Below are 14,272 nucleotides of genomic sequence, written 5' to 3' on the forward strand. Positions count from 1 at the left end.
CTCACTCTCTCTGTTGGGTTTCTTATTAGTCATTATTACACTGAGAACACACTCTGTGGCTGCAGAGACAGAACAAATCCTGGAGTCCCCAAAATATCAGAAAAATCAGGAAATAATACAAGCCAGCAGCATCTATCCAAAGCTAAAATATCAATCAGCCTATCCCTTTAATGCACTCTGGCAAGTGCAACCCATATACTGATTCTTTTATAATGCAATGGTTAACAAACATACATCCCATTTCCTCCTCCACAGCAGAAAAAAAAATCATTTACAGATTTCCAGGAGAAAAAAATGGAAAAAAAAGGACCATTTTTATTTCATTTTTTCCCAGGCAGTCGCAGAACAAAGAAACATAATCAAAGCAGGGTACAGCCTGACACAGAAAAATGTTCCACATTATATTTCAAGTGTCCCTTTTAGTTTTCTATTGCAGCAGGCTGACTTTTATATGACAGGTGTCTTTTTTTAAAAAATATTACAGGTTCGCAGCTCTGGATTACAGGTCTGAATTCCTATATAACACAGAAGGCAAAGCTGCTGCTCTTGTAAAGTTCCTTCTTATATCACAGTAGCAGTCCAGCAGAGGTCTCTTCTTTTATTATTTTCTATGAAGTCTTCCTGATGATGAACACGGTGCATCTTTTCTCTTTTCTAAATCACTGGCTTAGCCCCTGAATAATACATCTGCCCACACCTGCAGGGCACTGAGCATCCTGCTACCTAGAGCATGCACAGGCAGCAGCCAGTTAACTATCTTATGGCCAATAAAGGAGCAATACGGATCGTCCAATAGGAAGCTGGTACCCTCTCCATCCAAGCGCAGCATCCCAACTCCAGCTGAACTGGTTAACATCTCCGATGGTCCTCCTGGTGAACACATCGGCAGCACTGTGATGCTGCTGCCACTTTCTTGCCTATGAAGCTTGCAAAGGAGCAGAAGGGATTATGATTTCAGAAGGGGAAGCAAGTGATCTGGCTGCTGCTTGTGATATTTTTTTGCATTCTTCTTCTTTTATCATTTTCCTATCCTAGATTTCCTCCCTTCTCCCAGTCTGGTCACTGGGGCTGATTAATTAATCATGAGCCGGCTGCCGTTAATACATTTATCTGGAGCAGACTGTGCCATAGGCTTCAGCAGTGGGTGAGATCCAGGCTGTGGAGGACTCCTTCTCTTCTATCCTCATCCCTTGTCTCTGGAAAGCTGGAGGGGACTTCAGACAGTTCAGTTCAGCTGCCTCTACATGGCTCATCAAGAGGTACTCTACTCCTTTTTTTTAACACTTCTATGGGCACTTTTGTAGGGAATGATGCCCTGGTGTGTTGGATTGCTATATGAGTAGCTCCACTTTTGCTTCAGGCTCCATAAATCAGATGGATGCTCACTTTTCTTGCCAAGGGCAGCAGCACTAGGATGGGGTAGAAGCTCTAGGCATGGTTACATGTAATTGAGGAGTAGGGAATTGTCGGGTCTGTCTTTGAAGCTGCTAAAACTAGAATGTGATGTCCCCCCCCCCCCCCCCCCTGGGGTTCAGAGCCTCTCAGGGCTCACTAGTGTAAGAAGGGGTTTGATGATGGGCAGAAATTGGGATGCTTGTGCCATGCTTCTGGTAAAGGGGCTAAATAGTAGGCTGAATGATTTATACTACTACTACTTCTACTTGTTCTGTCACTCAGTATGCAATAGGCTTTATTCTATTACTTGTGGATTTTGCTGCTCACAGCTTGAGGAATGTACAACTAGTTCTATAACAAGGATGTGTGCTGGATTGCACTTTGTGGGATTAAACTTGTTAATGTGAAGCACCTGTGAAGGACAAGCACCCTTTGTATAGGAGCACTCAGCTGCAGATCCTATACTGCTCAGAGTGGATTATTATTAACATTGCCTTGTCTCTGGGATTCTGATGGACCCTATAGGAAATTGCCTATGCATTGGGGGTTATTTACTAAAGGCAAATCCACTTTGCACTACTACAAGTGCAAAGTGCACTTGAAATTGGAATTGCAGTCGCTATAGATCTGAGGGGGGCATGTAAGGAAACTAAAAAAAACTGCATTTTAGCTTGCACATGATTGGACAATGAAATCAGCAGAGCTTCCCCTAATTTCAGATCTACCCCTCAGATTTACAGCGACTGCACTTCCAAGTATTCCAATTTCAAGTATACTTTGCACTTGTAGTTTGCACTTGTAGTGCAAAGTGGATTTGCCTTTCGTAAATAACCCCCATTGGGGCTTATTTACGAAAGGGGAATCCACTTTGCACTGCAAGTGCACTTGGAAGTGCAGTCCCTGTAAATCTAAGGAGTAGATCTGAAATAAGGGGAAGCTCTGTTGATTTTATCATCCCATCATGTGCAAGCTAAAATGCTGTTTTTTTTTATTTTCCTTGCATAGCCCCCTCGGATCTACAGTGACTGCACTTTAAAGTGCACTTACAGTGCAAAGTGGATTTGCTTTTAGTAAATAAACCCCATTGTGTATGTATAACATATACCCAATATAGGAGTATGTGTTAAGTCTGTTTATCTGTGTCAGCTGTAAGTACTATATGCTGGCAGAGAGTCGAATGTTGATGCTGCATGACTAGAATCCACTTAAATTGCACAGGTGAGGCAGGGTAAGTGGTTTCCCTCTTCTGTAACTTTTTTCTGGAGTTAAGCTGGCCATACATTATACAATTTTCTTGTTCAATTTTCTTTAGATTTACCTTCAACTATGTAGTGCAAGGGCCTGCCTGATTGCATATAAATTGAAAGTGTTTAGGTCTGACCTCATATTATATGTTTTTTTCAAATACTAAGGAAAATTGTATCATGTATGGCCAGCCTTGTGTTTATGTTGGCTTTTTAAAGGGGTGTCATATTTTAATAGAGCTTCTTTAAATCACTATGATTTTTTTTTTTCAAGGGGACAGCATATGAATACTGTATAAATGTGCTCTATAACCACCAAGCAGACTGAAGTTTCAGGCTTTAGACAAGCATTATTATATTGGTGTGTGCTGCTCTAGGATGAATATTAAAGATTGAGGGAGACACGGATGAGATTTGTGACTTGCTCTATTAACCATATAAAGTGATTGTTGGGAAACTTGTAACAGCTCAGTTAAAAAATGTGCTCTTTATTTGTAGCATCGAGTAAACTTTTAGGACAAGATTTTGGGGGTCTCCCCCATCTTTACTCATACCACATTTGAAAATACTCTTTACATTTGTAGAAACAGTTTATTTTTTGGGCAAGTTTTTATGGGAGGTCTACCCCCATCTTCTAGGTCCAAGCAGTACTATAGACCTAGTAAGTGCACTTGTAACAACACCATTAACAAAAAAAATTAAAAAATGTATTTGTAGAACAGTTTATTTTTTGGCCAAGCTTTTGAGGGTCTATCCCCATTTTCTAGGTCCAAGTAGTACTGTAGCCCGTATCATACACATGTAGTGACACAGTTGAAAATTCCCTTTTATAGTAACTGTAATTATTTTGTGGGGCAAAGTTAAGGTGATCTACCCCCATCTTCCAGGTCCAAGTAAATACCTGCAAACCATATTATATACTTGTAACAAAACAGTTAAAATATATCTTTATTTTTCTACCCCCATCCTCTCGGTCCAAGCAGCACTCTAGACCATATTATACACTTTTAACAACATGGTTAAAAGTAGTATTTTAAACTGTGTTAGACTTGTAATAACACAGTTAAACATTCTCTTTATTTTTGTAATAACAGTAATTTTTCAGGACAAACTTTTGGGGGTCTATCCCCATTTCCTAGGTACAAACCGCACTTTAGAACATATTAGTACACTTGTAACAAAACAGTAAAACATTCTCTTTATATTTGTAGTAACATTTATTTATTTATTTATTTTTTTTGGGGGGGATAAGCTTTTCGGCCGTCTAGGTCCAAACAGTACTCTCGACCATATTAATACACTTGTAACAAAACAGTTAAAAATTCTCTTTGATTTTTAAAGTAACAGCAATTTTTAAGGACAAACTTTTGGTGGGTCTACCCAAATCTTCCAGGTTCAAGCAGCACTCTAGGACATATTACTACACTTGTAACAACACAGTTAAAAGTTCTCTTTATATTTGTAGTAATAGTATTTTTTTCAGGACAAACTTTTGGGGATTGTGCTCCATCTTCTAGGTACAAGGGTGGCACAGTGGTGTAGTGGTTAGCACTCTCGCCTAGCAGTAAAAAGGGTCGCTGGTTCCAATGCCAACCATGACACTACCTGTCTCTGCTCTCCCTGTGCCTGTGTGGGCTTCCTCTGGGTACTGCTCTTTCCTCCCACACTCCAAAGACATGCAGGTAGATTAATTGGCTTCTGTCCAAAATTGGCCCTTGTATATGAATGGGGACCTTGGATTGTGGGCTCCTTGAGGGTAGGGACCAAGGTGAGTGTGCAATGTATGTGTGGAGTGCTGCGTAAATTGATGGTGCTATATGGGTACCTTAAATATATAATAGAGGAGCATCTTAATGAGACACAATGTACCAGGATAGGGACAATTGTAGACACTTACTCAGGATGGACTGGTGTATTTATTTAACCTTACTATTTAACAAGCAGTACTGTAGACCCCTGTAAGCTTGCCATGAAAAGTTCATTATTACTGCAAATAAAGTATCATGTACAGCACCTAACTGTGTTGCTCCCTTCAAAACCAGAAGCCATCGTTACCCCCACATTCCCACCCAATAACGTTGCTGGAGTTATCCATTAAATACAATCATTAAGCCATATTAGAATATTTGACGTTATATTGGTTGAACTAGATGGACTTGTGTCTTTTTTCAGCCAGATTAACTATGTGACTATGAAGGCTTGGTCTAATATGGCAATAATTATGTTTCCTGTTGAGAGATTTAAGTCTTGGCAGTATACTCATTCTCAACATCATTTACATCACTGTTCTGTTAATGAGGTAATGGGCAAGGAGTAGTTAAATCTTAGCCCTTGTACACACGGTCGGAGAATCCGTCGGAATGTGTCCTGTCGGACCATTTTTTTGGATAATCCGACTGTGTGTGGTCTGCATCGGACTGTTTCCGTCGGAATGCTGGAAATATTTTCCCACAAACTGGTCCGATCGGACATACTCCGATCATGTGTAGAGAATTCCGATCGGACAAAGTGCCACGCATGCTCAGATCAAATTCCTACATCAAAGCTATTGGCTACTAGCCTGAACGTAGTCCCATCGTAACAAAATGACGTCATCACGCTCTGAAAGATCGGATTTTCTGACAACTTTGTCCGACCGTGTGTATGCAACAGTTTCGGACACAATCCGTCAGACAAAATCCGTCGGACAAAATCCAACGGATTTGGTTGTTGAAATGTCCGACCATGTGTACAAGGGCTTAGGGTGGTAAAGAGATTTAAGCCCTAGCCCAATGTCATAACTGATTGCAAAGTATTCTTGAGAGCCCCGATCAGATGTAAGTCAACCAAATTGATGTAGGTTCCTCGGCATTAGTGCTATTTACACTGTTGCTTAATAAAGATTTGCAGCATCAGACATAAAACAAGCCATCTCCCTGGGTGGCACAAAGAGTTTAATTCATCATCTCTTGCAGAATATAATTCATTAGCTGTTCAGCGCAGGAACTCTGCGTTCTAGAAGGCTTTCACCTACCTGTGCTGTTAAGAAAAAAAAAGTGCCCAGCTTGACACTTAATGTGCTAAAACAAGCATGTGTCTGTAACCTCTCCGTCTTCCTCATTATGTGCCACAGACTGGAGCAGAGACTTTCTCTTCCACTGTCAGAGACTGAAATGCCTGTCTGTTGCATTATAGGATAAAAGCAGGTCAGACCAGCAGGTCCTTTTTAGTATAATAAAGCACCGTCATAAATGGTAGCGCTGGCTGTCTCTCTCGAACGCTGTGTATTGCGCAGCATTTTAGCTTGTCGCTACCCACTCATTCTATTGACTTGTTTGAAATCAAATCCATTTACAACGTATGACATTAATGAGTTATCAACAGCAGGATGCACATCAGTAATTGCAAGGCGTCGATGATATTAACTGCAGTGTTATAACAAGAAAATAAGATTGTCATGCAACAAGACAGAAATTATAAGGAAACTTCACTCTTGTCTTTTGTTAAAGCCATTTCATGTAGTAAATGGGAATGCAAGGAGATGATAGTATACAGTGTGCTTAAAGGAGACCCGAGTAGGCTGTCGTTGCTAAACTCTCCTTCTGAAAATGCTAGCTGCCTGGCTTTTTTGCTACCAAATTCTCAATTTTGTGTCCTTGGGGTAGGAACAAGCATGCCGATCCTTAAAGCTGAACTCTAGGTATGATCTTAAACTGTTACTAAACCCAGTAATATGAAAATAGTTCATCTCCCCCAACAGTGCCCACAGCTCATAAATCTTTTTTTTGTAAAATAAAATACTGCCACTATATATCTTTTTTGGCTGATCTGTATACCACGGTCAGTAATAAACTGCACAGTTTCTCCAGTGCTAAGAGTTCAGGAAGGAGGAGATTTCCACTGCAGCCTGTATACACGCCCACATGTGTGATGCCAATATCATGTGACCTGGCTAGCTCTGAGAACAAGTAATTATTCTCTCCAGCATAAAAGATACAACTGAGCATGTGCAGGTTGGCTACCCTGCCTCTGTTAGCTGCCTTTCCCCAGATAGACAGTACAAGAGGGAAGGGTCTGTGCATACAGGTTAAAACAGCCTTTTTACACAATGCAGAGGATTAACCCCTTAAGTTCCACAGTGAGTATAACAAGCATGCTATGCTGCATACACAGAATGATTTTACTCTTGTGGGTTTAGTAACACTTTAATTGTATGAGGCATTGGTCCAACTTAGATCAATGTAAGTCAGTGTTTCTCAATTCCAGTCCTCATGGCCCACTAACAGGTCATGTTTTCAGGCTTACCATTATTTTGCACAGGTGATTTGATCAGTTTCACTGCCTTAGTAATTACCCCAGCTGTTTCATCTGAGGGAAATCCTGAAAACATGACCTGTTAGTGGGCCATGGACTGGAATTGAGAAACACTGATGTAAGTATACTGTGTATCTGACAGGCAGCTGAGGAAGCTGACAAGTTATCAATACTATCCTCAAGTGGTGATCACCGATATCTTCTGGGTCATGTGCCGAATGGCTGCCCCACTGCATACTGAAAACACAGGGTCACTCGCTTGCTTGGCATCACTGTTATTCAAAGAACGCTTTGCATTTTTAATTTTTTTTGTGAATACAAGGCATAATCTGATTGGATTAGATGAGCAAGAGGGGCATCGCAACCTTCACATCATCCATTTACAGATTGCCTTGTATTAAAGCGGAGGTCCACCCTAAAATGGACCTCCGCTCATCGGAATCCCCCCCCCCTCCGGCGCCACAATCGGCACCTTTCAGGGGGGAGGGGGGTGCAGTTACCTGGATAATCCAGGTAACTGCACCCACTTCCGGGCTAGCTCTCTGCGGAAAGGGGCGTACGTTACGCCCCTTTCCGCAAGCGCCCGCCCCCTTCAGCAAGTGCCCCGCTGCCTGCTGGGAAACACACAGCTCCCAGAGGCAGCGGGGACCGTCCGGATTGCACCGCGCGGCTCGCGCATGCGCAGTAGGGAACCGGGAAATGAAGCTGAAAGGCTCCATTTCCTGATTCCCATACCCAAGATGGCGGCGGCACAAGCGAGCGATCGGCTTCGGGTGCCGACATCGCGGGCGCGCTGGACAGGTAAGTATCACTATTTAAAAGTCAGCAGCTGCAGTATTTGCAGCTGCTGGCTTTTAAAAAAAAATAAAAAAATGTGGAGTCCCGGTGGACTCCCGCTTTAATTGAAAATGTTCTTTGAATGGTGGAAAGATGTTCTTTAAATGGTTGCAGTGCCGAGCAAGCGACTCCCTGTGGTCAATACACAGTGAGGCACCCGCACAGGACCAGGACCAGGAAGATAGCAGTGATCATTGTAGTAGAATCAACTACTACAGTGATTGTTAGCTTCCCCTGTGGTCCATCAGGTGTGAGATATACATACTTACATTGATCCAAGCTGGACTAATTGAACTATGCTATAACTATTGAGATCATACCTAAAGTTTAGCTTGATTATTATTATTCAGGATTTATATAGCGCCAGCAGTTTGCCCAGCTCTTTACAACATGAGGGCAGGTGGTAGAGTTACAATACAATTCAAATCAGGAGGAATCATAAGGCCCTGCTCGTTAGCACTTACAATCTAAAAGCAAGGCCAAGTGATACAAAAGGTAATAAAGCTTTAAAACTACTACTACTTTTAGATTTTTGCAATGTAAGAATAGGTTACAGGCATGCAGATAGCACAGTCAGCCCCCCTGTACTGGGTTCGGGCCCCATCAGTTCAAAAGGTGGCCTGGGCATCTGCTGAGCAGGAGGCCTGATAGCTGTACTGTCTTATTTCAGACACTGATCCTCTTCTGTCTCCCCCTGTAGCGTTGTCAGCTTCTTCCTCTGGCTGCTCTGCAGGGGGATTGGTTCTATCACATGTGCTGCTTCCATCTGCTGTCCAGGCCCCTCCTCGGCTCCTTTATCTTCTTCCCTCTCCCGCTGGCAGTTGTTGCAGGCACACAGGGAGATGTTTCAGGATGGAGAGCGAGGGAAGAGGCCGGTAAATGTCACTTTCTAGCCCCTTCCTTTCCTGAATGAACAAAGTGAGCGATCAGTACCAATCACCCCTGTATCCAATCATCGATGAAGCATAGTAAACTGTAATGAGCAGGAAGCCTCATTGTGCTTCTTATCCATTCAACTGTGCAGCTGAGGTTGCAGAGAAAGGGACTAATAAATCTATGTCCTCAGACACTTTTGGCTGAAGGGGCCCTGTTAGGTAGGCTGTATGGGGCCCAGTGATTTCTAACTACAGTCCTTCTTCTGATGTGTTCCACATGTGTAGGTGTGTCTATGTCCAATCAAACTGTTACTTTATTTACTCCTGCACACCACAGTAAAAACACAGAATATCCGCGACTGAATCTTACATCTACATGCCATTCATAAAAAGTCTTGTGTCCTTTTCACTGAATAGATTGGAGGAGTGGATGAACATCACAATCTCCCCTCCTCCAATCACAAAATGTATTTTATTCAGTAAAAAGAATGGCTGGGGTGTAAGGCATCCAAGACGCTAGAACTGTACTCTTCCAGCTGGAACTATAAGTTTCAGTGCTGGATATTCAGCTATTACTTGGGTGTACTGGAGTAATGCAACTAAAAGTTTTAAGGAACGCAGCAGCAACCACACATCGGTCCTGCTTAATTAGAGATAACTTATTCTTACATTGCAAATGTTAAAAAATCCTTTTTTTTCCCCAGAGTTCAGCTTTAATTCCGATTTACTTCTGACTTTACTAGCTGCATGGTTGTTCTAGGTCAGTAGTTCAGAAAGCAATGAGACCACAGACAGCCAGCAGAATAGCATTTTTTTTAGAAGGAGATCAGCAAAAGCAACCTGCATAATTCTCTGTCAGTACAGGTTCATCATTGGTCTTGATGATGTCTGAGGACCTGCAGGCGTAGGTAGGAAGAGGCTGCTGGAACTGATCTAGCAGTGGGTAGGTATCCTTCGGGAGTGGAAGATCAGGTCATTCAAGAGTGTTTTCCGATATCCTAGACCTAAATGATCAATTAACCCTTGCAGTGTGGGGGGAGCTCCAGTGGAAGGATTTTTGTCTTCCTTGGAGTTCAGGCATAAAGTTGGGCTTTACAAAAAAAAGCATACAATGCTGGTCCCATATAACTATAAGGCTGTATTCACACCTATGCATTTTTAGTGCTTTTTGCATTTTGCAGATTTGCACTGCAGTCCATTTACCATGGTTTCCTATGGAACACGTTCTGTAGTGCAAATCTGCAAAATGCAAAAAACACAAAAAATGCATAGGTGTGAATCCAGCTACACAGCCGAGTGTGCTAAACCTACCTCCCAACCAGGGTTCCCTTTCTGTTCAAACAATGAAGTCCACAACTGCTATTAGAAGAAGTTTTTTCAAATCCTCTGCAGCCAGTGCTGGTTCCATCCTGAGTAATTGTAGGAAAGGAGCAGCCATTGGGGCCAGTGCCCCCTATTGACACTGGAGGGAGCACTATCTTGTTTTTTTCAGGCCGCACATGTACTTGCACCTGTCACAGCCACTTATACAGCATAGATGACTAGAAAGTACATATTGCACATGTGCGGCCTGAAGGAACAGGACAGGTTTCCTCCTTTTACTGTATTGAAAAGTCACAAACTGACATTTAGTTCATTTCATTGCAGCATGCTGCGTTGTGTAAAAAATGCAGCAAATCCTATATTTATTTGTTTTCTGAGGCATGGTGCACATTGGTCTTAATTGAGATAATAGGACATTTACCTATTGGCTTAATGTCTTGTCTATGTAGTGGGATTGTGTTAGGCAAAGCTATTCAATGCATTTGGTTTTAATGGGCCCCAAAATTGAACTTGGTCCCATCCCTTTCTGGCTTCCTATTGGTCACCTTTTTGAATCCTCACAATTCTGAGGCTCGGTAGTTTGGAAGAGCTTGGATAAAGCACACTTTTTTTAGATGAGTGTATGTACAGTGCCTTACAAAAGTATTCACCCCCCTTGGCATTTTTCGTGTTTTGTTGTCCCACAACCTGGAATTAACAAGGATTGTTTTGAGGATTTGCATCATTTATTTTACAAAACATGCCCACAACTTTGAAGATTTTTTTTTTATTGTGAAGCAAACATTAAATAGGACAAAATGACAGAAAAAGTCAATGTGCATAACTATTCATCCCCCCCCACCACCTAAAGTCAATACTTTGTAGAACCACCTTTTGCGGCTATCACAGCTCCAAGTCATTTTGGATAAGTCTCTATGAGCTTACTACATCTTACCACTGATTTTTGCCCATTCCTTCTTGCAAAACTGCTCCAGCTCCTTCAAGTTGGATGGTTTGCGCTTGTGAACAGCAATCTTTAAGTCTGACCACAGATTTTCTATTGGATTGAGGTCTGGGCTTTGACTAGGCCTTTCCAACACATTTACAATTTTCCCCTTAAACCACTCAAGTGTTGCTTTAGCAGTGTGTTTGGGGTCATTGTCCTGCTGGAAGGTGAACCTCCGTCCTAGCCTCAAATCACCCACAGAGTGGTACAGGTTTTGCTCAAGAATTTCCCTGTAGTTAGCAGAATCCATCTTTCCCTCAACCCAGTCCCGACTGCTGAAAAACATCCCCACAGCGTGATTCTGCCACCACCATGTTTCACTGTGGTGTTCTTTGGGTGATGTGATGTGTTTGCACCAGACATAACGTTTACTTTGATGGCCAAAAAGTTCAATTTTAGTCCACATTCAGACCAGAGCACCTTCCTCCATACATTTTGGGAGTCTCCCACATGCCCTTTCGCAAACTCAAAATGTGCCATTTTGTTTTTTTGCTGAAAGTAATGGCTTTCTTCCGACCACTCTGCCATAAAGCCCAGCTCTATGGTGTGTACGGCTTATTGTCCTTCTTTTCACAGATAATCCAATCTCTGCTGTGGAACTCTGCAGCTCCTCCAGGCTTACCTCTGTCCTTTTTTTTTTCCCTTGGTGTTAGGAAAACATGTCAGAAGTGATTCATGCTCATAGCAGAGGAATGATGCAGCAGACAGAAATGACACTTATGCCCTGTACACACGACCGGTATTCTCGTCGGAATAAACGCTGAAGGTTTTTCAGACGGAGTTCCGCTGAAATTGTCTTGCGTACACACAATCACACCAAAGTCTGACCGTCTAGAATGCGGTGACGTACAACACGTATGATGGGACTATAAAAAATAAGTTCAATAGCCAGTAGCCAATAGCTTCCGTCTCGTACTTGCTTCAGAGCATGCGTTGTTTTTGGTCCGTCGGAACAGCATACAGACGAGTGGTTTTCCCGATAGGAATTGGTTCAGTCGAAAATATTTAGAACATGTTCTCTTTCTATGTCCGTCAGAATTAAAAAAAAGTCTGATAAGGCATACACACGATGAAAAGCTTCCGTCTGACTTTTTCTGTCAGACATTCTGCTTGTATGTATAAGTATAAGACATAAGTGTTCTGGATTGAGACACACTATAGAGGGATAAGCTTTGTTCATATGTCATGTGTGAGGTTCACAACCACTTAACTGTCATAATTCATTTATTAGGGATTCCCCTGCAACCCCTCCTTTTCAGATTGCTAGTTGCCTGCCTGTTGTATTGGAACTCTGGCTTAAAAATTATGAGTTGCCTCCTGAAAATGAGTTGCTGGCTGTCATGTTGACTCTCTAGTTTCATTATTTTGAGACCTTTCCTTCTCAAAATAGAAATTGCCTAGCTGTCATGCTGACCCTTTGGCTTCGGGGGAATCCGTCTCCACCAGGAGAAGACAGAGATTATCACTAGCGGCTATAGCAGACGCTATCGATAATCGTAAGAGAATTCGCCAGGTTGATTGATCAAACAACTTACTACTTGCAGCCTGCCCATTAACGATTCGAACCATGTATTGCTGGCCTAAAAGTGTATTTCCACTTTTGCACCTAAGCCTTTGAGATCTTTGACCATTTGTTAGGATAGTTTGCATGCAAATCTAGTTTATATCTAATAAGATCTGCCAGCACAGTACAGACAGGAGTCATTATGGTAAGCATTACTCCTCAGCAACCGCCCCCCCATCCCCACCCCCCTAACATTACATAAAAGTAGAAAGCTGTGTAAGATTTTCCACAAAAAAAAAAATTACATAATAGGACATTTAAAAAAATTAAACAGAAATGATTAAAATTATGTTATGCGAGCATGTAACAAATATAAAATAGGTGTTATCCCACTTTGACTGCAAAAGTGGAAATGCACTTCTAAACATGGCAGTTTGGAGGCCAAATGCTTTGAAATATAAGCACAGACAGAAGGTATCCCTGGAAATAATTTTTAAATATAACCAACTATATTCAGCTGGTAGGCATGAATTTTTTTATGCTTTTAAATTTAAATATAAGGGGATATTTCTGCTCTCACTATCTGCCATAACAAAATACAAATTGACTTTTTTCTTTCTAGTTTTGTCTTTTGAGTAAAAAACGAATGTCCACCTTGGAACGGTGCAGTAAGCCTTTTCTATCATACACCCCTGGTACATGAGATTCATTAGGTGCCTTGTGACTTTCAAATGTGCTCAGTATGTAACATGTGAAGGTCTACTATGGCCTTTCTTAATTTTTTTTTTGTACCCTAGAGGAACCCTTAAAACAGTTTTCATGTCTTAGGAAACCTCTAATCATTGAGAAAATGTTCCTTATATAGATGATCAGTAAGAATAATGCCCCCCTTAAGGCAGTGGTCAAACTGCCACTCCTACAGACAGCTAAAAGGATAATTGGAGCCATGTCACTGGCTCTGACAAGTAGCTCTGGCCCTGGAACTTTGCAGGAACCATCAGATGGGAGGTCAGTTGGCCACAGATGATGGCCCAGATCTAATGAGCTCAAAAGTATATGTACCAGTTGCTTCTGCTACATGGAAATCTCAAGCATTTTTATCATCTCAGCCCAGTTAATTTCTGTCAATCACAAGGCAGGCTACTACCTCTACCTGTGTTGAATGTCAGATTGTGTGTGTATGTATATGTGTAAAATTATATATAAATATATATATATATATATATATATATATTATACTGTGTGTGTGTGTGTGTGTGTGTGTGTGTGTGTGTGTGTGTGTGTGTGTGTGTGTGTGTATATATAAATTAGTATGTATATATAATCTCGATCTGCCATAAAGTTATTACCACCCATCATAACCCATTGAGGCATGGACGCTACTTGATCTCTGAAGGTATGCTGCGGTGCCCGGCACCAAGCCGTCAGTAGCAGCTCCTTTTAAGTCCTGTAAGTTGTGAGGTGTGGCCTCCATGGATCAGACTTGTTTTTCCAGCACATCTTACAGATGCTCAGTTGTGTTCCTTTAACCATTCTTGAACTATATCGCAGTGTGGCAGGGCACATTACCAAGCCTAAAGAGGCAACTATCATCAGGAACACTGTTTCCATGAAGGAGTGTACTTGGTCAGGAACAATGCTTAGTAGGTGGTACGGTCAAATTAACATCTAAATGAATGGCAGGACCCAAGGTTTCCCAGAAGAATATTGCCCAAAGCATCACACTGCCTCCACCAGCTTGCTTTCATCCTATACTGCAACTTGGTGCCATACTGCATCCTGCACATGCACCCAATCATCTACATAATGTAAACGA

At 41.9% G+C, this 14,272-nt stretch overlaps 1 protein-coding gene across 1 annotated transcript in view; it reads left to right on the forward strand.

The window, feature by feature from the left end:
- The first annotated feature begins 325 nt into the window (after positions 1 to 325).
- Positions 326 to 14,272, forward strand: part of LOC143930701 (heparan sulfate glucosamine 3-O-sulfotransferase 1-like) — a 282,363-nt gene continuing 268,416 nt past the window's right edge. The window contains exon 1 of the mRNA XM_077455238.1: positions 326 to 1,259. The gene's annotated coding sequence lies outside the window, so the exon portion shown is untranslated. The remainder of the gene's footprint in view (positions 1,260 to 14,272) is intronic.

Source organism: Lithobates pipiens, unplaced genomic scaffold (assembly GCF_037356315.1).
Source record: "Lithobates pipiens isolate NorthernLeopardFrog02 unplaced genomic scaffold, aLitPip1_a1.2 Scaffold_25, whole genome shotgun sequence".
In the NCBI taxonomy this organism is placed as follows: domain Eukaryota; kingdom Metazoa; phylum Chordata; class Amphibia; order Anura; family Ranidae; genus Lithobates; species Lithobates pipiens.